Source organism: Saccopteryx leptura, chromosome 3, assembly GCF_036850995.1.
Source record: "Saccopteryx leptura isolate mSacLep1 chromosome 3, mSacLep1_pri_phased_curated, whole genome shotgun sequence".
Lineage (NCBI taxonomy): Eukaryota > Metazoa > Chordata > Mammalia > Chiroptera > Emballonuridae > Saccopteryx > Saccopteryx leptura.
The window spans coordinates 203,942,053-203,967,618 of NC_089505.1; the positions used below are offsets into that span (position 1 = coordinate 203,942,053).

The following is a 25,566-nucleotide window of genomic DNA, read 5'->3' on the forward strand; positions in this document are numbered from 1 at the left end:
GTATAAGAGATGGGAATGGGGGGGGGGGTAAGGGGAGAAGGAAAGGTAAGGGGATGGAGAGGGGGCAGAAAAGGAGACGGTGACAGAGGAAGAAAGAGGCAAGGGGAAAGATAAAGAGCGCACTAAGATTTTTTTTTACAGCTATAACTCCTGATCTAGAACCTAAAATTTGTTATTCACTTATACTACAAGGTATTTCAAACGTGATGTCATCCGCAGCTCCCCTGGATGTGGCTTTCTGTATCTAACCACTGTCAGTCTTGCTTTTCTCCATCCACTCTGCTATGGACGCTCTGCTCAACAGTTTACAGCAGAGTAACAAACAGCTAACCGTATAACCTGAGCACCATCTACTTAAGGACATTGTGAAAAACGGTCCTTCTGCCATAAATGTAAAGCACAATGCCCCATGTTCCTCAAGAGCTGGCCACTCCTGCAGCCCCAAAATGGAGCATTATAAACTTCATAACTTGAAGTCTGAAGTGCATTCTCTCTGGATTCTGGGAAGTTTAAGCAGGAACTCAAATTACAATTTGGCAAAAAAAACAACCCTGTGAAAATGACACTATTAAAATTATGTCTCAGCTATATGTGGTCATGGTGGGATGGAGTCCAGCAATGGCCCAACAGTTCATAAGCAGAACCTGTGCAACAACTTAATATACAGGAAACCAGGACAATCACAACTCCAGCTGTCCCCTCCCTATAGACATCGCTTTTTCCACTGTCCTTGTGAACAGCCCTACTTGTCTTCTGCAGTGTGGCCATGTGAGTGTGGGCACAATGTGCAGTTCGGACAATCTGAAGTTCTGCTTCTGAGGCAGGCAGGGAGATCCCACATGGTGCATGTAACGGAGCTCTGCCTTTTTGCCCCCCCCCCCCCCAGCCTTCTCCCAGCTATCACTCCACAGGCAGGCTCTTCCAGCCTGCTCAGCCTCACAGACCTTAGCTGACACTTCCGCTGCTGCCTCAGAGGACCCCATTATCACACCTTGTCTACCACCCCATGCAACAGTCATCTGGCACTATTCCTGCATTCAGGGTTGGGTAACCCACGATTCTGAAAGAAAATGTTATCCTGCCTGTATCTTGCAATGAAAGATGAGAAAGCCATCTGATAGCCACAAAAGCTCCATCTCTGAAATGTACAGAGTGGAATACAGCTCCATGCCAGGAAGGTAGGAACTTATGAAGACTATATGGGATCCTGTATTTCTGGTACTTACTAACATTGTTTACAACCTGTCTGTCCAAGATTCAGTATTGATAGTGTCCCCCTCTGAATCACTCATTTAAAATTTCTACCTATGGCCTGACCGAGCAGTGGCACAGTGGATACAGCATCGGACTGGGATGCGGAGGACCCAGGTTCGAGACCCCGCGGTTGCCAGCTTGAGCACGGGCTCATCTGGTTTGAGCAAAAGCTCAAAATAAAATTTTCTACCTATGTAGAAATAGGCTCTGTAACAGCCTTTAGCTTTGTAATCACGGCACTGTTGTAGGCATCAGCACAGGGACAACTAAGCTTCTACTTCATGTCCTGGGCATGGGCAGGATCCTGCAGCTCCAGGTCCACTGTCCAGAGCACAGGCTAGGCAAGACTGTATCCATACTTCATCTCTTGCGCATGGTACCTGAGGGCTGGCACGACACAGCTCAGTGTGCCTCAGGCTCCTGTATGTCTAGGAGGGTAGAAGTGGTGCCCACTTCACACGTTTATTGTTAGGAATAACTGAGGAGCAAAGAACAGTGAGTGCACAGCACAACCGTGGTAACAAATTACAACTAAATGTCGTTTGTCTCAATGATGATAGAAAATGAAGTTATGCCCTGGCCGGTTGGCTCAGCGGTAGAGCGTCGGCCTAGCGTGCGGAGGACCCGGGTTCGATTCCCGGCCAGGGCACACAGGAGAAGCGCACATTTGCTTCTCCACCCCTCCGCCGCGCTTTCCTCTCTGTCTCTCTCTTCCCCTCCCGCAGCCGAGGCTCCATTGGAGCAAAGATGGCCCGGGCGCTGGGGATGGCTCCTTGGCCTCTGCCCCAGGCGCTAGAGTGGCTCTGGTCGCAACATGGCGACGCCCAGAATGGGCAGAGCATCGCCCCCTGGTGGGCAGAACATCGCCCCCTGGTGGGCGTGCCGGGTGGATCCCGGTCGGGCGCATGCGGGAGTCTGTCAGACTGTCTCTCCCTGTTTCCAGCTTCAGAAAAATGGAAAAAAAAAAAAAAAAGAAAATGAAGTTATTAGCATAGTATCAGGCAAGTCCCATAAGCACCTATCATGGCAATATAATCATGAAACCAAATCATGATCCCCTTGAATCCAAGAAGAAAATGTAGAACTTAAGTAATCCTCTAGTATCTTCTACATAGGAAACTTGAAAACCATTTTCTGAGCACCCAGTCAGCCCTCAAATCTGCAAACACACATCTGTTACGCTTTGTGCAGTGGCATGACCTCAAAATTACTAAAGCAAATTTTTCGCCGACAAACCCAGAGAAATGTTAGGAGAGTTGCCCTGGCTTTCTGTCTTTTCAAGAAAGGTGAACAATACTGTGTTGGAAATGAGATGTGGGGGAGAGGTGGGTCTTCTGAGTGATATGGTAGCACTTAAGATCCTTATGGATCAGGAAAATGCACTAGTCTATGGAAAAAAATCCCTCCAAATGTTTCTATAATAGTGGCATCTTCCTTTCTTCCCATCTACACCTACACTCGGGACTGCAGGTCTATCTGTAAGACTTGGCAGTCTGGCAGTGGCTGAAAGCTGAGAGTTGTGTGGATTCACTCAGTGTTTGCTTTACACAGAATATTGGTTTCCCCTCCGGAGGGATTACAGACTCATAGCCTAACAACTAATCAATTATTTTGTGTCAGACCAAGTAAGGTACAGTCTTGATTAATAAATATGAGGTCTTCCAAAATTAGGTCCATTTTAAATTGAAATTTGAATCAGGAAACTGTCTAACAATTCTGTGTCCTTCCTTTTTAAGTAACAAGACAAAGCACAGGGAGAAAGGAATCTAGGATCCTGGCATTCTGGGCTCTCGTTCCTCCACTACCACTTCATTGCTGTACTTCCTTGGGAACGTTGCTTACGTTTTACGCGCTTCCCAAACTCACTGCAGAGTCCAATGCAGGCTGTAATAAGTGCACAGTATATACAGAAAGCCCTGGCCGTCACACCTGGTAGACGCTCAGTTGAAAGTCTTCGCTCCCTCCAGAGGCTGGTGCTGATTCCCTGCCCTTTCTTATTAATGCAACTTGCCACTACCTCAAACCTTGTCAAGTCCATTCTTCACCTTCAAAAGGCCTGACCAATAGTGGGGAGGCAATGGGGTGCAACAGCAACATACTTCTCTCTCTCTTCTCTACACACACACACACACACACACACACACACACACACACACACACAAGAAAACCTCTAAATCTGAATCTAACAAAAGTCATACTTATCTGCTGAGATGGGTCACCATATGTAAAGGAATCAAAATGGCCAGCAAAACAGCCAGAGGAGAAAAACTCAAGCTAGGACTTAGTGTACTGAGTGTAAATATGTATGTAATCATGTGCAAGGAGTTTATATGAAGGATTTTTTGAAACGATAAACATGTGTGACTTACTCAACACCACCCAAGAGATAATATACCATGGCCCCTCTCAGCGTGGGCCTTAACCTGACACTAGATCCAGCAGGTTGTATCGCTGAAACTCCTGGCCTGAGAATGGAGAAATTACAAACTTACTATTAACAGGAACTTTCTTTCCATGGAATCATCTATTCTTAAATATACTAGTAATATTTACTTGGTCAGTATTAAATATGCATACCTAACATCCATGTGTAAACTTGGCTCATCTGTCCTACTGGTCTACATTTCTTGAACATGAGGTGTCCCATTTGGGGTCATAAAACACCAGTGGGAAGATAGTAAAGGCCATGGCTTGCTTTACTGATGAAATACCAGGTCAACATTAATGCACTAATGAAACATCTGATGATGAAAAGCCTCCCAATACTATTCTCAGCTTTTTCTCAATAGATCCTAAATATTCTATAAGGGCAAAAAAGTAGGTCATTATCCTGTTCTACTGTTACCTGCCCAAGGTACAATGGCAGCAGGACCCGCTTTCTATAACGATTCTATAAAATGCAAGAGATGAACCCCCTACTATTCCTACCAACTTGTCAAATTCCTGTTATTGAAGTTTTTGTTTTTAAAGAAAGAGCTTAAATTATTTCCCCTCAAAGAGTTGACATATAGCAAGATCTAGAATTAAAATTGTTACTGCAGGCCTGACCTGTGGTGGTGCAGTGGATAAAGCGTCGACCTGGAAATGCTGAGGTCGCCGGTTCGAAACTCTGGGCTTGCCTGGTCAAGGCACATATGGGAATTGATGCTTCCAGCTCCTCCCCCCTGTCTCTCTCTCCTCTCTCTCTCTGTCTCCCTCTCTCTCCTCTCTAAAATGAATAAATAATAAAAAAAATAAAGTAAAATAAAATTGTTACTGCAATCAGCACTATTTCACACAGTTAGACTGCCTCATACTAACCAGAATTGCCTCCTCCAGTAGAGCAACCTTCATGCACTTGATTCATTTTTTGTCTTTAAATGAGGAAAATGCATGTTCCTTTTTTTAAAAGGAAAACTCAAACTATTCTTGGCAGACATCCAACCTAAGGAAAACGTCCTAATTTTCAACACTCCTTCACTATTCTAACAGTCAAAATTGCCAACTTGTATTTGCAAATATGCATTACATTTAGGACACATGTTCCCAAGGGGGAACAATATCATTCCACATGGTTATAAAATGCAGGGCACTGTGGCAGCCCATCTTTCGGCCTCTCATGAAGTCTGTCCCCAACCCTAGAGAGAGGAACCTAGCAGAAGAAAGAGAAGTCAAGGGAAGTTTTTAAATCCTAAGAGAAAAAAAGATGGTGATGCTCTCTTCCATTTTCCTACATGTTCTGCCACCACCAAACACTAGGTAAATAACTCATGCTGCATAATCTTTACCTGGACCCAGTAACTCCATTAAAATACCCGTATATCTGAAGGCCCTGGCCAGTTGGCTCAGCGGTAGAGCATCAGCCCGGCGTGTGTAAGTCCCAGGTTCGATTCCCGGCCAGGGCACACAGGAGAAGTGCCCATCTGCTTTACCACCCTGCCCCCTCTCCTTTCTCTTTATCTCTCTCTTCCCCTCCTGTAGCCAGGCTCCAATGAAGCAAAAGTTGGCCTAGGCACTGAGGATGGTCCCATGGCGTCCACTTCAGGTGCTAGAATGGCTCCAGTCACAATGGAGCAGTTGCCCAGATAGGCAGAGCATCACCCCCTAGTGGGCATGCCGGGTGGATCCCGGTTGGGCGCATGCAGGAGTGTGTCTGTCTACCTCCCATTTCTCACTTTGGAAAAATATTAAAAAAAAACAAAACAAACAAACAAAAAAAATATATCTGATGATGTACTTTATGCTCACGGGAGAAACATTCAGGTTGTCTCATTCACGAGAGAACTTAGAGGGGACGCAAACCCATTACATAAATGAAAGATAGGACCCTTCACGAGGGCTGCAGTCCTAAGTGGTCATGGTACTGTCCAACACCAACTATCCCACCAAAAAGTTTCTCCACTCACCCTCCAAACTTCCTGCACATACTCTTATTATTTATTACATGACATCACCCCTTCACGCCCTATAAAGGGAGTGCCCTGCAACTTAACAGCACCTTTTCTATTCCCAATGCTTATAACTTAAATCTCTCTTACCTTTCCCTGAAGAATCATATACTTTCGCACTCATTCGGCCTCAGAGTGAACAGAATACTAGAGAAAATTCTATCAAGTTGACGACACTATGTAAGGTTAAGTAAACACAATTTAGGTTAACAAATACTTTATTCCCTCAACAACCTGGAGGGATGCATGCACACTTACAGCCTGAACTCTAGCAAGCACGCATGTGAGACCCAGCAGCATTCCAGTCCTCAAGAGAGAGCTGTGAGAACAGGACACAGGCACCATGATGTACCCACTCTGAGACACTTGGTGGACAAAGCACTTTGTATGTATTTTCATTTATTCCTCACATAACCCAACATATGTATCATTATCCTCATTTTACAGATGGAGAAAACTGAAATCTCAAAAGGGTTTAGTTCAAGATCTACACCTAGACTTGTTCCCTTATGCCTGGCTGTGGACTTTAAAATAGAAATGGCCGCAATTGTCCTATTAACCCAACTTACAGAGGGTCTGCCAAGTATACTCTTCCACAGCATAAATATGTAAGTGACTGTAATCAAACATGGCAATACAGCAACCAATAAAAAAAATTACTTTCAATCTCTGGCCTTCTCTTTTCCTGTGATAAATCATAAAAAGTCAATTAAAGAACACCCCCACTGACCAGTGGTGATGCAGTGGATAGAGTATCAACGTGGGACACTGAAATCCCAGGTTCAAAACCCCAAGGTCACCAGCTTGAGCCCGGAAACATCAGGCTTGAATGCAGGCTCAACAACTTGACCATAGGGTCGCCAGCCTGGGCATGGGATAACCGACATGAACCCATGGTCGCTGCTGGCTTGAAGCCCAAGGTCGCTGGCTTGAGCAAGAGATCGCTGGCTCAGCTGAAGTCCCCCCAGTCAAAGTACATATGAGAAAGCAGTCAATGAACAACTAAGGCACCCCAACGAAGAACTGATGCTTCTCATCTCTCTCCCTTCCTGTCTCTCACTCACCAAAAAACAAAAACAAACAAACAAACAAAAAAACCCAAAGAAATTCCTTACAGAATCTGAAGACGCAGGTGAACATATTCAGAGCCCTTATTCCTGGCACTCCAAAACTGATAATGAGCCTTTGTTTGTTCCTTTACCTTTTCATAAATTTCTTCAACATATATTGAACATCAGAATGCTTTTTTTCTTTCTGCTGAGTTTAATCTGAAACAAAAAAACTTTAGAGTAACTGCCTGGAATTGGTTTTCTATTTGCTTAATACCAAAATGAACCAATGCAAATTTCAGTAAGCTCAGAGTGACTACATCTCATCAGTACCGAGGACATATCCCTCAACTGCCTTTCAGGAGCTTATCATTTAGAGGGGTTTAAAAAAATTCTCAAAATGAAACCTAACATGGTGACAGAGAACACTGTACCCCATAGCAGAAACACTTAGGAAACAGGACACATTTCAGTTTCCTAGAATTGTTCTGCTTTGCCATGATGCAAACATCATCATGAGTCTAGTGGTGTAGAAGGCATTGGGGTCTCCAAGGATTACCATGCAAATCTTGAAGATGATCAAAGGACAGGTTATGGATCCCATCGGATTTGAGCTGCAAATAACCCTTACTGAATGCCAGAATGGGACAGGTATGCAGTTACCCACAGGCCGGGGGGGGGGGGGGGGGGGGGGGGGGGGGGGAGTCCACGATTCAACCAGGACTAGAAGCTATGTCACAAAATTGCTTCCCCTCTCTCCAGATATGAAAAGACAAAAGCAGCTTGTCATACACTGCACCCGATCAAGGAGGTGCCAGCCTCCCCCTAAATCGGAAGAGGGCCTTCCATCATGATGCATCGTGTGCACCAGCTGCAGGAGGTGCAGCGACCTGATTGCTCCTCATTCCATCCAACCTGGAAGCTTTGTTCCTTGATCTTAATTATGTTTAGTGCTGTTTTGTTACTTTAGAGATGCAATATTTTGGATATAAGAGGTTGACTGTGGGAAGAGAGGTGTCAACTTTTTCTATTTAGGAAATGAAGTTCAGCTTCTCACTTTCACCTGTGATGTGCAGACTTTCAGACCTTACACCAGACAAAATATGAGACTTCTGTAAGGCTGCGGGGGGGGGGGGGGGGGGGGGGGTGTCAAACAGCAAGCTAAGTTCCAATTAGGTTGAGCTATATCACTGTGGCAAAAATCACCTTTACGTCGAGAGGAGGAAACAACATGGCTGAACATATAAATGAACAGGTGCAAGGGAACAACTACGGTGACGAGAACTCGTAATTCCTTTAGGGGAGTCTGGATGGGCAGCGGTTCACATGGGAAGAAAAGACAGCTGCTTCACCTGGGGAAGCTGCATGAAGAAAACGGTGCCTTTTCCAAGAGAGGAAGCAGCCCTGAGGTGTGGTACACGTGGGAGCCAGTGCCTGCACTTCAGTACTAGTGTGAAGAATTATGTTTTAAGAGGGGGAGTAGCAAATTTAAAAGCACCAGTAGTCAAGGTTCCAGAAATGATAAGAAAGGACAAAAAATTAGCATATCCATTCCTACATTAATAGTAAAAGAAAAGGCACTGGGACAAGTCTTCATATCAAAGCATCTAAAACAATGGAGATTCGGCCCTGGCCGGTTGGTTCAGTGGTAGAGTGTTGGCCTGGCGTGCAGGAGTCCCGGGTTCGATTCCCGGCCAGGGCACACAGGAGAAGCGCACATCTGCTTCTCCACCACCCCCTCTCCTTCCTCTCGGTCTCTCTCTTCCCCTCCCGCAGCCAAGGCTCCACTGGAACAAAGTTGGCCCAGGCGCTGAGGATGGCTCTATGGCCTCTGCCTCAGGCACTAGAATGGCTCTGGTTGCAACAGAGCAACGCCCCAGATGGGCGGAGCATCGCCCCCTGGTGGGCGTGCCCGGTGGATCCGGGTTGGGTGCACACGGGAGCCTGTCTGACTGCCTCCCCGTTTCCAACTTCAGAAAAATACAAAAAAATAAAATAAAATAAAATAAATAAATAAATAAAATAAAACAATGGAGATTCACCTTGGCCAGATGGTTCCATAGGTTAGAGCTCCGGCCTAAAGCACAGAGGTTGCTGGTTCAATCCCCACCCAGTCAGGGCACATACAGAAGCAGATTCATGTACCTGTCTCTCTCTCTCTTTCCCTTTTTCTCTCACTAAAATCAATCAAAATATTTTTTAGACATGGAGATTTCAAATAGCACGTAATACACATTTGCCACTAGGTTTTCTTGTACTCACTTGAAAAACCCTACTGCTTCTGAATTCGGCAACTTCAGTTTAAAGTAACAAAAGAACATTTAATAGCATGAAAAACTCCCAATCCCTTTTATAGTCATACAATATTCAACAGCAAAATATCAATAATTAGCCTACTTGGTTCTGCCGGACCTGAAATTCAATGATGGGACTGTCACCATACTTTAAAAGATTGTACTCATAAAGGGAACATTGGATAAAAGATAACTGACCCATGCAGACACACACAACCCATAAATCACACACTCCCTACTAAGTGCACTCACAGCAAGAGTTGCACATAGAACATTACTTTCAAATGTGTTCACTATCTGAAGCTACTAAAAACAGTAAATTAATCTTCCCATTTTTCTATATTATCAATATTTTTGATTAAAATTTGTTATTGTTTTTAAAGGAGAAAGAGAATAAACTTTTATTATTAGTTCATGTCACACATTAAAATACCGTGGGTCACAAGGTGTTTCCCTCTAGTGTGAAATACCTTCAAAAGGATATTCTGGTTATACAAACTATCACAAAATAATGTCTATTCATTCAAATTTCAAACAAAATATATAACTGGCATCGTTCTCCAAACCCAATATAAATTAATACCACTTATAACTACTATTACATATTGATATGTTTTCTTACTTAAAACCAAGTCATATTGTGGGAGACTACAAGCTGGCAAAGTCTTTGCAGTTTAAGGCTTAGCCAAAGGTTAAGCTTTCTCCCCACATCTTCGTATTGGCTATGAAGCTGAGTATTTGTCCTCGTCCCATCCCCCTATCTCACTTGCTTAAGTTGCTAGAGGCAATTTACATGCCCTTCTTCTCACTCTTTGTTCTGATATTGGTTGATTTCAGTTATGCATGGTAGCGGGATTCCTGTTTATGCCTCAGATATGTGACTTTGTCTTGGAGACTTCCTTATTTGCATATTGCTCTGGCTTGCCATCAGCTTGCAGAGGCCTCCTGACCCCATCATTTTTTCTCTCTTGAGTTTATTTCTTCATTCTACACTGTTCTCACTCAGGAACTGGAATTACTAGCTGTGCTGGTCCGCGGCAGGTAGCACCCAAACAGGAACCTGAGGAAGAGAAAACTAAAAGCAGGGATGGAACTCCCCAAGTGTGCACACTGAGCAAAGTTTTCGGGGAAGGTATAGTCGGGAGTAATAAATTATGGGGCAATTAGGGTCAAAAGTAGGAGACCTTTTTCTTTTTGTACAAATGTTTTTATTTGAGGAGTAGCTGTTGTCTGAGAAGTATCAAAGTAAGCCAGAAACAGAGGGATGTAAATATGAAAAGACCTTAGAGTCCGAGAATGACTTGGGAGATAATGAGGGTGTCATGGCTATGGCCTCCTTAACCTTGGTGCCTCCACCACCCTCTGCTCCTTCCTAAGCTTATCGGGTTGCTCCCAGGGTCTTTGTCTCAGACCCGTGGAGGGCCCTGTTCCAACAAGCTTTAAATCAGGCTCAAGATATAGGGAATTACATCAGAATATGCACTAATATTGGGCCTTCATACATGCAAGGTCTGGCTATTGCTGCAGCGCTTTAGGAGAGGACTCTAGAACAATACCTTGATAAACGGCAGAACAAATGAAGGAAGGGAGGTCAGGGAAGTACTTCTAGCAGTAAATTTTGTTTTCAGTGCAAGGTTTTAGGGCATTTTGCTAAAAATTGCCCTATTGTCTCCGAATATCAGTCTCAGCCTCCCCATGAGGGGCAGCCAGCTCCTAAAACTCCGGACCTCTGCCCATTTGCAGGAAAGGGAAACATTAGGTGAATGAATGTAAATCTAAATATATTGCCCAAGGGCAGGTGATTCAGGGAAACGGACAACGGGGACCTCTCCGGCCCTATCAAACAGTAGGGGCAATGTCACTGTTTCCTCAGCAAATTCTAATTCCATCAGGTCAAACTTCACCCAATTATCCCAAGCAACGGGCAGGGTGGCTGCTCCTAGTTCTCTCTGGCTGCTTAGTCAGCCGCTCAGCTGAAATTGAGGTAGAGGAGAAATCTCAGCATAGTGAACCTGAACTACAAGTCACAGCAACTATGGAATTTGAGAATGAATAGGAGAAGACTTGGGTCAAGTTACAGCTTTTCCTATTATTGTCTGATTTTCTTTAACGCTTTAGCTCCAATCCTCTGAACTATCACTTTATTTCTTTCCTATTCTTTGCCTGGAAATTTAGGGAGGGAACCCCTGGTGAATCTGACTACAAAATTTCTCAAGCAGCTGCCGAAAGAAAATTTTCTTAAAGAAATTTTATTTAGTCCCATCCTTCAGTGCCTCTGTCAGGAAATGCCTTGAGATCAGGCAGGTATCTTTCTGGTCTGGTTATGCTCTGAAATCCCAGGTTTCTCTCTGATTTGTCTAATTCTAGTTTCTGTTTAGTTTTTGTCTTATATTATCCAAAATGTGTCTCCTTTAAAGGCCTAAATTTAAGTTCTTACCTGCAAAAATTAGAAATGCTGGCTCATATTAAAAAGTAGTTTCATTCCTAAATTTTTGCTTTAAAATTGGAATATATAAGAAGCGCTCATTTAAATTTGTGTTTTGTGAAGTGTGTTTTGTGTTGTCTTCAGAGTTGGGAGCCAAATAACAACTCAGGTATTAGGATTAATCAATTTATGTGTTATACTTGTGTTTCTGTACTGTAATTGTCTTGTTTATGTGTAAAACTGTACTCAGGTCTGTGAAACAAAGGAATTGAGCAAAATTAGTAAGGTATTTCAAAAATTTGTCTCAAGCTGCTTTAGGCGGTTAGAACAGTAATATAAAATGCTAATTCTGCTTGTCAGGCCACATCCTGCAAAAGAAACCCCGAAAAAATCGGAAATTTGGCTCCTCTAATGCCCTGAAATGGAATTAACAATACAAGGGCATAAATTCAGAGGACTCTTGGATACAGGAGCTGATGTATCTGTTATTGCTAAGCAACATTGGCTTTTTTTATGGTGCACTCATTAAGCCAGTGGTTCTCAACCTTTCTAATGCCGTGACCCCGTAATACAGTTCCTCATGTTGCGGTGACCCCAAACCAAAAAATAATTTTGGTGGCTACTTCATAACTGTAATTTTGCTACAGTTATGATTTGGAATGTAAATACCTGACATGCATTATGTATTTTCCGATGGCTTTAGGCGACCCCACCAGGGTCGCAACCCACAGGTTGAGAACCGCTGCATTAAGCAGTCACAGAGCTGCAAGACTTAGGGCAAAGTAAATTTCCCTAACAAAGCTCTAAACTTCTTTACAATGGGAAAATAAAGAAGGTCATACTGATACTGGATTTTTTCAGTCTTATGTGCTCTCTAAATTGCCTGTTAATCTATGGAATAAAAATGTTTTTAAAAATATGGTGTAAAGCCAGTGGCTGCGCCCATCATCACAGTCTCCCAGCCCATGCAGGCTCCCATTAGATTCGGATAGACGGTAAAGAAACAATGGAGCCAAGAACTGGTGGGCCATCACCTTTAATCCTAGCTTGCACCCAGCAGGCAAATAAAAACACACACTGGGCTCCAAAACCCACTCATTCGGTGCTCACAAAGCTACTGACTTATCCGAGTTTCCTAGAATCAAGGGTTTCTAGCTCACCAGATTTATTCACCTCTGTTCCCCATCTCCTTCCTTCTCCCTGCACAAACTCTGCACAAACTGGCTTCTCACTCAGCACTCCACCATCTTGGCTGCTTCTCCTCTCCTCCACATGGCCTTTCTCTGCTCTCCTCTCTACTCTCTGCTCTAATGCAGAGCAAGCTCCCGGTCTGCCCCACTTTATACTGTAGAAATCAAATACTTTAATCCAATATACAAAATAGGGAAGTCTCTAATACAAAGTCACTTATCTGAGGCATGATGGATTCAATCTGAGGATTGTACCACCCCACATCAAAAAGGGTGGGAAAGGCTTAGTCCTAAAACCAAGCCCCAGGCTACAAAGATCCTGCCTGCCCACAGCCACCCCCAACACACATTAGTATCACCTGGGCGACTTCCAAGTGGGCAGTGTCATCTTTAATAAAGTGAGACTATATTTTATCTGCCCAACATATGGGAACGTTACTTGTAAGCATTTACTACATTTTGTCAGACTTTTGGAATTGACCTGAGGACAGGTATTCCTTACCATTCTCAGGGCCAAGACATTGTAAAGCATGCCCATCAAACGCTTGAAGGTCAATTAGAAAAAATAAAAAAAGAGGGAGTCATGCTCTGGAACTCCTGCAAATCTTCTTTATCACGCTCTTTTTACTTTAAAAAATTTTTGAATACCGGTGTACAGGGCCATTCAGTGGCTTAGAGACTCTGAAATCCAACAAGGAAGACCTTCCCTGAGTGTGATGGAAGGACCCACTCACAGAAATCTGGCAAGGGCCAGACCCTGTCCTGTTCTCTTGTGAGACCGAGGATATGTGTGTTTTTCCTAGTCTGCTAAGGCTCCTTGGTGGGTTCCTGAAAGTCTGGCAAGACACCATGAGTCAGGAAAAGAGACTCACCCATAAGAGCAATTATATAAGGCTTATTTTACTTATAAAAATTTCTTAACATTTCCTGCTCAGGACTTACTGCAGCTGACAAGCATTTTACATCAGCCAAGCAACAGCCTAAGTCTCTCATATTATACCGGAATATGTTAACTGGCCCTAAGTGGCAAAATTCAATCAAATTACTAACTTGGGGACAAGACTATGTTCCAGTTTTGTCAACAACAGGTACTCTTTACATGCCAGCAAGAAACAAGGAAGGTGAAGCCTCGCTGTAAGGCCAGTAGCCGCGGCCATCACAGCCGCCTGGTTCATGCAGGTTTCTATTTAATTCGGACAGACGGTAATAAATGAATGAAGCAAAGAAATGATGTGCCCTTTTCCTTTATTCTAGACTCAATTGGCTAATGAGTAAAAACAAACACATGGAGCACCAAAACCCATTCAGATTCTCCTGTTCCACAACCAGGAGAATTTTTCCGTTCTTTTCCTAGAATCAAAGGCTCAACAGTCTCCCTCAGTCCCCTCTGCACGTCTCCATTTTGGCTGCCTCTTCCTCTGCAACAATGTGGTCTCTCCTCCTAAAATGGCCTCCTAGATCCTCCTTTTAATACTTTTCAGTGGGACAACCCCTCTTCCAGTATACATTAGCATAACCAAGCCCCTTCCAAAGCATGAAGGTAATCAGCCACCCCACGTGGGCAGCACCATTTTTTTTTTTTTTTTTTTTTTTTTTGTATTTTTCTGAAGCTGGAAACGGGAGAGACAGTCAGACAGACTCCCACATGCGCCCAACCGGGATTCACCCGGCATGCCCACCAGGGGGCGACACCCTGCCCACCAGGGGGCGATGCTCTGCCCCTCTGGGCGTCGCTCTGTTGCGACCAGAGCCACTCTAGCGCCTGGGGCAGAGGCCAAGGAGCCATCCCCAGCGCCCGGGCCATCTTTGCTCCAATGGAGCCTCGCTGCGGGAGGGGAAGAGAGAGACAGAGAGGAAGGAGAGGGGGAGGGGTGGAGAAGCAGATGGGTGCTTCTCCTGTGTGCCCCGGCCGGGAATCGAACCCGGCACTTCTGCACGCCAGGCCGACGCTCTACCACTGAGCCAACCGGCCAGGGCGGCAGCGCCATTTTTAATAAAAGTTAGCAAAACCAAATAACACAAATTCTACAAACTTATTTGCCCAACACTCATCATGGATTGACAGCCCCTAGAAAACAACCTGGTTCCAGAAATCCAGAATGCCCATATGCTTAAGGCAAAAGCTTAATGTGCTAGAAGCAGTGGTCATGGGACTTGAAAACCAGCCAGAGAGTGAGAGTATGACAACCGTTCCAGTGTCATGGGGACTTTTTCTGAGTGTGACTCCTGCTCCTTGTGACAATTCTCAGTAAGACTGAAGTGGGGTTGGGTTGCACCTGCAGGGTACGGGAAATGGTGATGGTATCAGCATGGACTTGGTAAACATATTAAGGACTTTCAACACAGCAAAAACTCTATTATAAATCCTGCTGAATTTGCTTAATCTAAAAAGCTTTAATCCCTTTTTTTTTTTTTTTTTTTTTTTTTTTTTTTTTTTTTTTTTTTTTTCATTTTTCTGAAGCTGGAAACGGGGAGAGACAGTCAGACAGACTCCCGCATGCGCCCGACCGGGATCCACCCGGCACGCCCACCATGGGGCGACGCTCTGCCCACCAGGGGGCGATGCTCTGCCCATCCTGGGCGTCGCCATATTGCGACCAGAGCCACTCTAGCGCCTGGGGCAGAGGCCACAGAGCCATCCCCAGCGCCCGGGCCATCTTTGCTCCAATGGAGCCTTGGCTGCGGGAGGGGAAGAGAGAGACAGAGAGGAAAGTGCGGCGGAGGGGTGGAGAAGCAAATGGGCGCTTCTCCTGTGTGCCCTGGCCGGGAATCGAACCTGGGTCCTCCGCACGCTAGGCCGACGCTCTACCGCTGAGCCAACCGGCCAGGGCCCTTTAATCCCTTTAATGTATTAAGACACATATCTTGGTATCTGTTAGCATTGGCTATACTAATTTTGTGTTTATTCAGTATTTTTCCAGTCTGCCTCCAAATTGAAATCTGGGAATCCGGGAAATCAGACAAGCACAAATCTCAGCACACAAACTAAAACTAAGGCTTAGCCAAAGGTTAAGCTCTTTCCCCACACCTCCATATTGGCTATGAAGCTGAGTATTTGTCCTCGGCCCATCCCCCCCCCCCCCACTTCGCTTGCTTAAGTTGCACTCTTTGTTTGTTCTGATATTGGCTGATTTCAGTTATGCATGGTGGGGGAATTCCTGTTTACACCTCAGATGTGTGACTTTATATTGGAAACTTCCCTATTTGCATATGGCTCTGCACTATATAATGAAGCAGACAGGGGGCTTTGCTTTGCTCTGGCTTGCCATCAGCTTGCAGAGGCCTCCCAATCCCATTCTTTTTTCTCTTTGAGTTTATTTCTTAATTCTGCACCGTTCTCACTCAGGACCAGGACAATTACTAGACATGCTGGTCCGCAGCAACATATACTACATGTTTTATTTTAATTATTACAAGATTAATGATCTATGTTTATCTGGAATATAATTCACAATCTGAATTCCTCTCTGGCCTTCCTTAGAAACATGTAGAATGACCACAGGTCGCTACTCCAAAGCAAGGTAGCCTGTCTATACACACACACACACACACACACACACACATGCACGCACACAGTTTCACAGTTTTAACAAAGAGGAAGTAAGAAAGAATCAGGTAAAGGAGCTGAGTCTCACAACCAACCAGGTGAGGAATCCAGTGTTACATATAGCAGCACAGCAACATAACCAACAGGGGCTGAACAGCCCCAACCACTGTGAAATCAGTGGACAGAGCACTGGACCCCACCGGAGTCTAGGAGGCATTACATACAGAATGAGGAGCTTGACTATCCATTCACTCAGAACATAAGATGACACAATTCTGCAATTCCCCTCTTCCTTCTCCCATTACTAGTCCCCTCCCCCCATGTGACTTCACAGTGCACCTGATTTTCAGAATTACACACATGGTATCATTTCAATGTTAAAATATAACTTGAAGCATCACTGAGGCAGTCAAACTGAACTCTTCCCACTGGCTCAGAGGAAAAGAGTTGAAAAGTTTCAAACACAAGTCAAAAGGCAAGAGATTAAGTGATATAAGAGATGCTGATTCCATTCCGGGCTCCTGATCCACCCACAGTCATCACCCTACTCATCACCAACCCAACATTCAATTATGGTTTCTAAATTGTTCCTTTTTCTCAGCATTTCAAGAAGTTGACTCTAAAATAACACTGCCCTTGAACCTGGGTATATTTATAGCACTTATATAAAGTCAAACTGTAAGCAGCTTTGTGGCTCCCTGAACGATTTCTGTATCTGGTTTCTGAACCTAGCTGCTGTGAGTCCTTGGCACTGTAACTGGGCAGAGGCGTGACCCCTCCCTGGAATGTGGTCTATGAAGCAGCACAGCCGTCCTTACTTAACATTGTCGATAAATTTGTGACTTTTAAGTGAAAGAACATATAACAAGACCAGTTTTACCATACGTGAACTGATATAAATGAGAGCAAAGTTTCTAGAGCAGGAGTCCCCAAACTTTTTACACAGGGGGCCAATTCACTGTCCCTCAGACCGTTGGAGGGCCGCCATATACAGTGCTCCTCTCACTGACCACCAATAAAAGAGGTGCCCCTTCCGGAAGTGCGGCGGGGGTTGGGGGTGGATAAATGGCCTCAGGGGGCCGCATGCGGCCCGTGGGCCGTAGTTTGGGGACATCTGTTCTAGAGCATCTCATTAATGTTATACCAAAACGATGTTATTCAAGATAATGCTGTTATGTTTTCTTTTCAGTTTTCAAAGTCTGTATACCACTCTGCATTTGCTTCTGTTGAATGTTCACAAGAGAGTTCATCCATTACTCATAGTTCCCCTATCCCTATTTTAGGTAAAAGAGAAAACTCATCTTTAGAATTTCCCTTTGAGGTCCCACTTGATAGTACCCCTTTCCAGAATGATGTATCCATACCATAAAGTTCTCTCTCTCTCTCTCTCTCTCTCTCTCTCTCTCATATATACACACACACACACACACACACACACACACACACTTTTTTTGGAGATAGGCAGGGAGTGAGAAACAGGAACATCAAGTTGCTCCTGTATGTGCCCCAACCAGGGGATCAAACTAGCAACCTCCGTGTTCCAGGACAACGCTCCAATTGACTTAGCTATCCAGCCAGGGCTTAATTTTTTATTAATTGATAGAGACAGAGAGAGGAAGGGACATAGAGGGGAGGGTGAAGGGAAGCATTCATTTGTTGTTCCACTCAGCTGCACATTCATTGGTTGCTTCCCATGTGTGCCCTGACTGGGAATTGAACCTGCAACCTTACTATTTCAGGACAACAGTCTTAACAGACTGAGACAACCGGCCAGGGCCTCAGGTTTTCAAAATCAAAGCATCCTCATGCAAACTCACACCAAGTTCATCAAAATTTAACCTGGTCAAATGAAAACAAATTATCGATGTCTTAAGAGATATTTCCACGGAAAATAGGAAGAGCTCTTTCCTCAGCATTTGGAAATGAAAATTCTGCCTGACCTGTGGTGGCACAGTGGCTAAAGCATTGACCTGGAACGCTAAGGTCGCTGGTTCAAAACCCTGGGCTTGCCTGGTCAAGGCACATATGGGAGTTGATGCTTCCTGTTCCCCACCTCCCCCCCCCCCCCCGTATCTCTCTCTCTCCTCCCTAAAATGAATAAATAAAAATCTTAAAAAAAGAAAGAAAATGGAAATTCTCCTCAAAGTATCTTTGTCAAAAATCATGACCTATTACAAAGAATCGTATTATAAAAACAGATAATTTTCCTCTGTGTTACACATACCATTTCTTTTTTAGTTGCACATGCCCATTTTAGCTTTCTAAGAATAAGAATCATAATGAGAAACTCCGTAAGTAAAGTAAAAGAACAGTTTTATAGCTTTAGGAAGGCTTACGTAAACCTGGTGGGGTTGTAAAGTTAGTGTTCTGACCACTCTTAAGGAGGCCTGAGCAAAGATCACATTATGTAACTAAGTGACTAGGCAAAGTGAAGTGGTGATTAAATATAAGCTTCCCTCTCCTTTCCCGCTCCTTTCTACCAATAAACCTCCTCTCTGCCCAACAAAGGAAAGGATGAAAAAGACACACCCACTGTGTGTTCACTCTTTCAACAAATACTTGTAATAGATATTTATTTATTTTTGGGCCTGGCACATACTAGTGTGCAAATACTTTTACAGGTAATGCAGGAAGTCCTCACAAATAAGAAAACCATACCTATTTTATAGAAAGGAAGTAGCAGTTCCATAAGTTTAGAAAACTAGCCCAAGGTCACACAGCTAGCAAGGAGAGAGATGGAATTCTCACTCAGGGATCCCTGCATTTCCTCAGAGGCAACAGCAACTTAAGGTTCAGGTCTGCACTCCAGAACCTGCTCACACCCCACTCAGCGACTGACAACCGCGAGCGGGTGGAAGTCAGGATATAGATGATGGTGAGGCAGAAGCATCCGTGGTCAGGCAGGGGTTGCTATGCCCTTCTGAATGGGTACGTGCTGTTGTGCCTGGGCCTCAGGCAGAGGATGCTTCCAGTGGGCTATTTTATAAAAGCCCTTTCTTCTCAGCTTTTCTTAACCGTACATCTACTTTTCAGTCAACCCAACTGGTTCCACAGCCTCAGATGTTGTTCAATCAAGGTACTTGGAGAAACCTGACATTTGCCAAGTGACTACCCCACTGACCCTCCTATCCAGTGCCCACCCTGCATAACTCCTGAAACATTACTGTGATCTGGGCAAATCCTAGGGCCATAAAAGGGCAAGACTCAGAAACTGATGCAAGGAAGATTTCACAACTCCCTGGGAGTGAGAAACCAATGGGGAGGAGGAAATTTGGGCCCTCACAAAGCCATGAGACTGCCTCATTAGCTCTGGCTTTCAAGATCCTTAACTGGGAATAACAGGAGAAGTGCCCAACGCCACCCTTACTTCCCAGGCACACAAAGGTCTGCTTGTGGTGCAGCTCCAACCCACCTGTCCCCTTTCATCAACACCCTGATGAGACGACGTCTGTCAATGGACTTGCTGCTCCAGAGAGGTTACTTTCTTCAACCTACAGCCACGGGTATCAAAATTACACTGCAGAACTCTAGGTAGAAAGACAGCAGTAAATTCAAACTCTTCGAACCACAAATACACCATAATTTGTGTTAAGATAAATGCAGGATATTAAATAGAAAGAAATTCTGATCATCTAAATCAACTACTCACTTTTCCACTAAGACCTTGGATGAGTGACTTCAATCCTCAGACTTGTGGCCACCTCACTATGAAATAAATGTCCAAGGCTACAAGGTCTGCTGCCCAGCACTGTGATTTATGAGGCATGATCGCCACACCAACAACACAACAGTGACAAAAGTAGGTGAAGTCTGTGCTCTTGTTCTAAGAAGGGGACACAATCAATAAACAAGTGAATACACTGCTGCTGTTATGAATACTTCCTCACTTTTTTTTAACCCACAGAGAAACACCTAGCAGGAGAGGGAGTGCCAGAAAGGAAGGTTGCCATTTTATACGAGGTGGTCAGGGAGGCCTCTCTGATACCCTGTCATCTGGGCAGAGCTGAAGGAGGTGATGAATGACTTGCTTGCCCTGTGGGACCTTGTGAACTACATTAACCTACACAGAACTCCAGCCACTGCAGGGCAGGCTGCACCAGCCCCACAAACTTGGCCAGGGCACTGTCTTCCGTGGCTTGAAGGCAACATGGTGGCTCTACAAAAGTGTCAGCAATGGTGACATGCTTCACTCCCCAGGCCAAGGGCAAACACAGTGCCCAAGGCTGTCCCAACTGCCTCATGGCTCGGAAAACAGGACTGCCCAGCATACATCAGGAGCAGACAGGACCCTAGATACCTATCAACTGTTGATCAGATGTTGGTTTCCACAAATGGCAGCCACTCAAATTCTGCATAAAACTCCTGCCACCACCAGCCCAAAACAGCTGCTGGAAACTAGCAGAAAGCAGACTATTGCTTTTCCTAATCCTTTCTTCTCCCAGTTCCTCTCACACGCACAGGGAGGGCAGTGGGCTGGTCAAGTCTGAGAGAGGCTCACAGCCCTCTGCTGGACCCCAGAGAGACAACAGTGAAACTTTGTGCAGCACATGCTCAGGGTTTCTCCATGGCAATGTAGAATGAGGAAACGCTGCTCACTGCCAAACTTCTGTTAGAGAGAGCCCATTTAGATGGCCATGCCCTTTATAATCATTCCCTGTGCCACTTGAGCTGTTTCACCTCCACAGAGCTGACAACTGAGCAGATGCATCAAAAGTATCATACTTCTGTACTCGGACCTCAATAGGAGTACGAGGGTCTGGGCCCAACAGAGATTCTATTCAAAAGGTCCTTCTTTGAAACCTCCTTGGGCATTCTAAATCCCAGGAATTCACTGCAAGGGAAAACAATTGCCCAGAGGGAGTGGGGGCAGGGACAGGATCAACTGTGCTATCTGTGCCAGATGTGGACTGGTCAACATGGTATCAAGGTGCACCTCGACCTGCTGCATCACAGCTGGCGTAGTTGACAAGACTCAGTTCAGATCGGTATGAAGCTGCCAACCGTTGAAGTATGTGGTTCCCTCTGGCCCTCCTGTTGGGGCCGTGGGCTGCATTTTTTTATAGCCCAGTGAGCAGAAATCAGAAAGTCTGTGGCATATTCCATATTTTCTATTAGAGAATTTCTCACAGACATTTAATGTGAGGTCCCCCTAAATGTGGGACAACCAATTCCTCATGCCAAAGGCCACCACCCGAGTCCTTACAACACCATTTGCTGTACGCTTAACTGAAAAGTCAATTCACTGCCCACATGCTTTCTAACCCAGATGACAACTCTGCCCGGCAGGGACCCTGGAGCCTATTTTTTAGAAAACAAACAAATGTGTCCAAGCAGGCCTCCGCAATCACAAAGCCCACCTTTCTAGCCCATTGCCCCCCACCCACACCTCTTCCATGTGTAATGGAACAGTGAGATAAGACATCTTGCTACACAATCAATCAAGTAGCCAAATTATGAAATTAAGGAGTCTTTTAATTAACCGGCTATGCAAACCGCAAGGAAACCTAAATCATTCAAATCAGTGCAGTGGGGAACAGTTTGGGGCTGGCTTTTAAAGGGAAAATTACATACTGACTGAGGAATGGGGGAAGAGAGGAAGCATAGCAGTAAAACAAAGCAGTGAAACAAGCTTTCTTACAATGTTTATAGGGTTAATTCAAGGAGAAACATTTTGAGAACACCTGCAACTTTGCAAAGCTAGTCCAAAGCCACAGTCTGGGAAGCCAGCCTCAAGGCCAAGAATAGGGAGTCTTTTCAGAAAAAGTAAGTTCTGCTAAAAGTCTCTGTTTTAGAGAAATTAAGTTTTGCCAAAAATTATTCATGTTAAGAGCCTTTCTTTTCTACACTTCACTCCTTATCCCCTACCTCTAACTAACAAGGTCGCATGTGAGGTCCTGGCTCTTCACAGGTACTGAGTGGAACTTGGGGATGGGAGAGTTATGGCCAAATAGAGGATTAAAGTGCCGCTTTCTTCTCAGAGGTCCCACTCTCACTGTGACTCAATCACCTGCCTACAAAATAAGAGGCTCCTGAGGATAATAAGGGTCGACTATCTCACCTCTGTATCCCTGGACCCCCGGCATGATGCCAGACATACAAAGCTCTGTAAATGTCTGCTGGATAACTGAGCCCGCTCACATTCTCAGACAAGTCACTAGAAAGGGCAAGTGTCACTGTTTCACACAGTCTACATAGTCATAAAAGAAAAAATTATAAGAAAAGATGTAGTTAAGAGTGTGGGGAAAACAGCTGTGGCAGGCATGCTCATTGGTTTTCCAGATGCAAGCACTGTGCATGATTAGTGTGTGAGCACGTGGCAGAAACCCACATGTGTATGTGCAGCCTATACAAGGCTACAGGTACTTTCCCTGGGTACACATTGCTTGGACGCCATCATGAGGGGCAGTTTGCCTGTTTGCTCACCTGCTGCCGTGAGATGCAGTTATCCCCTGGCTGTTCGCTCGCCTGCCTCTGTGAGAATCCAATAAACTAGAATGGCCCAATGCCTTTCTCCTCCACGGCTCATCTACAACTGCCAAAATCCAATGTGAACCTCCCTAAACTCAACTTCCTGCATTATACCTGGTGCAGTTGGCAGGATTCAGTTCAGATCAGATGCCAACAGCCTTGAAACATATGGTTCCCTCTGGCTCTCGTGTTGGGGCCATGAGCTGCATGTTTTTTACAGCCTGGCAAGCAGAAACTGGAAGGTCTATAGTAAGAGGTGCCCGAGTCTAAGAGCTCCAGTGTGAGCTGAGGCTGAGTACAAGCAGCAGTGGTTACTGGAGGAGGAGCTGCATTTGTGCCGGCAAAGTGGCTCTGAGTTGGCAGTAGTTGTCGTTTCTGACTACTCTGAGGAAGACGAGAGGTTTAAGCAGACTCAGCCAGAAAGTGAAAACCCAGCAACAGAAAATGCCTCAGGAACAGACACAAATCCCTATACTGGTAGTGGAGCACTCTGTGGTCCAGCCCGACACCCAGGCAGAGCTGATGGAGTTGGGGCTGAAATTCAGGCAGAAACCCACTCACTCCCTGGTAGCTTGGTTGCTGTGGTTGTGGGACATATGGGTGGAAGGGGTCATGGTCTCTGGAGCAGAGATAGAGAAATTAGCCACCATTGCCACTCACTCCTCTTTGAGACAGTGTCTTTAGAACTGCCATGACAACCCAGAAAACCACACCCTATTAGAATGGGTCATGGCTGAAATCCGTACAGCCTGGCAGAACACTGGAGATTTGACAGGGGCAGTGAGTTGGTGGCAGTCATATACTGAGTTGCAGTAGATCTTCCGGGAACTGGGTATGAGGAATACTGCTTTCAACCTGAGGTCCCGTGGGCCAGATGAGGAAGTGTTTACGGCAGGGATGAGGGACCTTATTCTCTGTAGAGCTCCATCAGCCCTTTTGGGTCACTAGTGGCTCTTGGGCCCCTTTGTGGGCCAGCCCATCAATGCTGTTAGACAGTGGCAGATTTGGGAGAGGTAGAGGCAGCACGGTGTCTTAAGGCTGTGAGGGCCGCTGCCCACTGTGCCCCCCACCTACTAGCAAAAGAAACATGCCTTTAAAGGTTACCTGAACACAGATGTGGGCAGATATGACTATGGCTGGGGCAGATAGAAAGAAATTAGATGGCAGGTCTAATAGAGGCCTTGTCGAGCTTTGGTGGCAGCTTGAGCCAGAACAGAGCTATAAAAGCAGGGGAAACAAGCGGACCCAGCAGCTACCAAGAAGATAGTTGGTGTTTGTGCTGCACATTGGTAAGATTACATATTGGAGGTGGCTTCCAAGAAAACAGTTGTTGCTCGTGTCTCATGACTGCAAGATTATATACTGGAAGCAGCGGAGGGAGTGGAGGATCCCCCCCCAAGACCCATTGTTCCAGTTTGTATAAGGGGAAGACTGAAGGACCTGTCTAACTGGCAACCCACTGGTCCCTTTCTAATGTGCTGTGGATGTTGGCCTTAGTACATAGTAGGTGCTTTTGCAACATCTAAGACAACTGTCAAGGGGACACAGGCTTTGAATGTGTTTGCACCTACTACGTACTGTGAGTTTAACGTCCATGTGACCTCTGAGGGGTTTGGATGGGGCTTATGGCAACAGACAAAGCACTTATGGAAAGGTGCTGAGGTCCATTACTTATTAGTAGAGAATCAGTTGGCAGTTGTGTATGCCATCCTCCTAGCCATGACCACAACTCTGGTTACAGTCAGGACAATGTACCCCATTGCAGGATGGGTGAGAGATTGGGCAATGAAACCACATAGTGGTATAGACCGAACCTCCACCCTGGCCAACTGCGGTGCATCTTGCAGCAATGCTGTGCTCTTAGAACCAGCCTATTAAGGGCAGAACTGCAGGAAGTCTTGGGTCCAGTCACCTATGAAACCCTAGAATCAGGTGCAGTTGGGGCTCAGGAGGCAGAACCTAAAGTCAGTCCCTACCAAGACAGGATAACACCCATCCCCAAGGTTGCTTGGTATACTGATGACTCTAGCAGGGGTCAACCTGCCAGGTGGATAGCTACAGCCTTTCATCTGGCCACTGAGACTATTTGGATGGACACAGGTATGGGTCAAAATAGCCAATGGGTGGAACTAAGAGCTATATGGCTAGATGCCCATAATGAATTTCACCTTTGGTTTGCACCAACAGCTGGGCTATTGTGGACTGACCCTTTGGATAGCTACTTGGCACATTAACCAGTGGATTGTAATGCAATGTCTGCTATAGAGTCAGGCCATATAGCAGGACTTATGGGAAATAGAACAACAGAGGCAGGTGACAGTATATCATATCACAGGACATGCCTCTCTAGCCCATCCTGGGAATGATGAGGCAGACACCTTGGCAAAGGTGCAATGGTTGGAGACTGCACCCGCAGGTGACATGGCACAGAGGCTCCGCTGGCATCTGCTCTATTCAGGACAGAAAACTATGTGGGCTATGGTTAAGGCGTGGAACTTGCCTGTGTCCTATGCAAAAGTACTTACAGCTTGCGACTATTGTACAGTATGTTCCAACGGGCACTCTCTGAGTCAACCAGCATCACCTGGACAGATCCAGAGAGATCATGGTTCTACTGACACAGTGGCAGGTAGTCATTACTGGACCCTTACTGAAATTGGATGGGTGCCAGAATGCGGTCACCTGTGTAGATACTGCCAGTGGTCTGCTTGCTGCCTACCCCATCCATAACCCAGACCAGAGGGCAGTCATATGGGTTCTGGATCAGTTCAGTGCTGCCTATGGACAGCCACTAGTTCTTGAACTGGTTCTTTTTTTTTTTTTTTTTTTTATTCATTTTTTTTTTTTTTAGAGAGGACAGAGAGAGGGAGAGAGAGAGACAGAGAGGGAGAGAGAGGAGAGAGAGACAGAGA

At 45.3% G+C, this 25,566-nt stretch overlaps 1 protein-coding gene across 44 annotated transcripts in view; it reads right to left on the reverse strand.

Moving 5' to 3' along the window:
* MAP4K4 (mitogen-activated protein kinase kinase kinase kinase 4) overlaps nucleotides 1-25,566 on the reverse strand; it is a 224,485-nt gene that overhangs the window by 122,207 nt on the left and 76,712 nt on the right. The window lies entirely within an intron of this gene.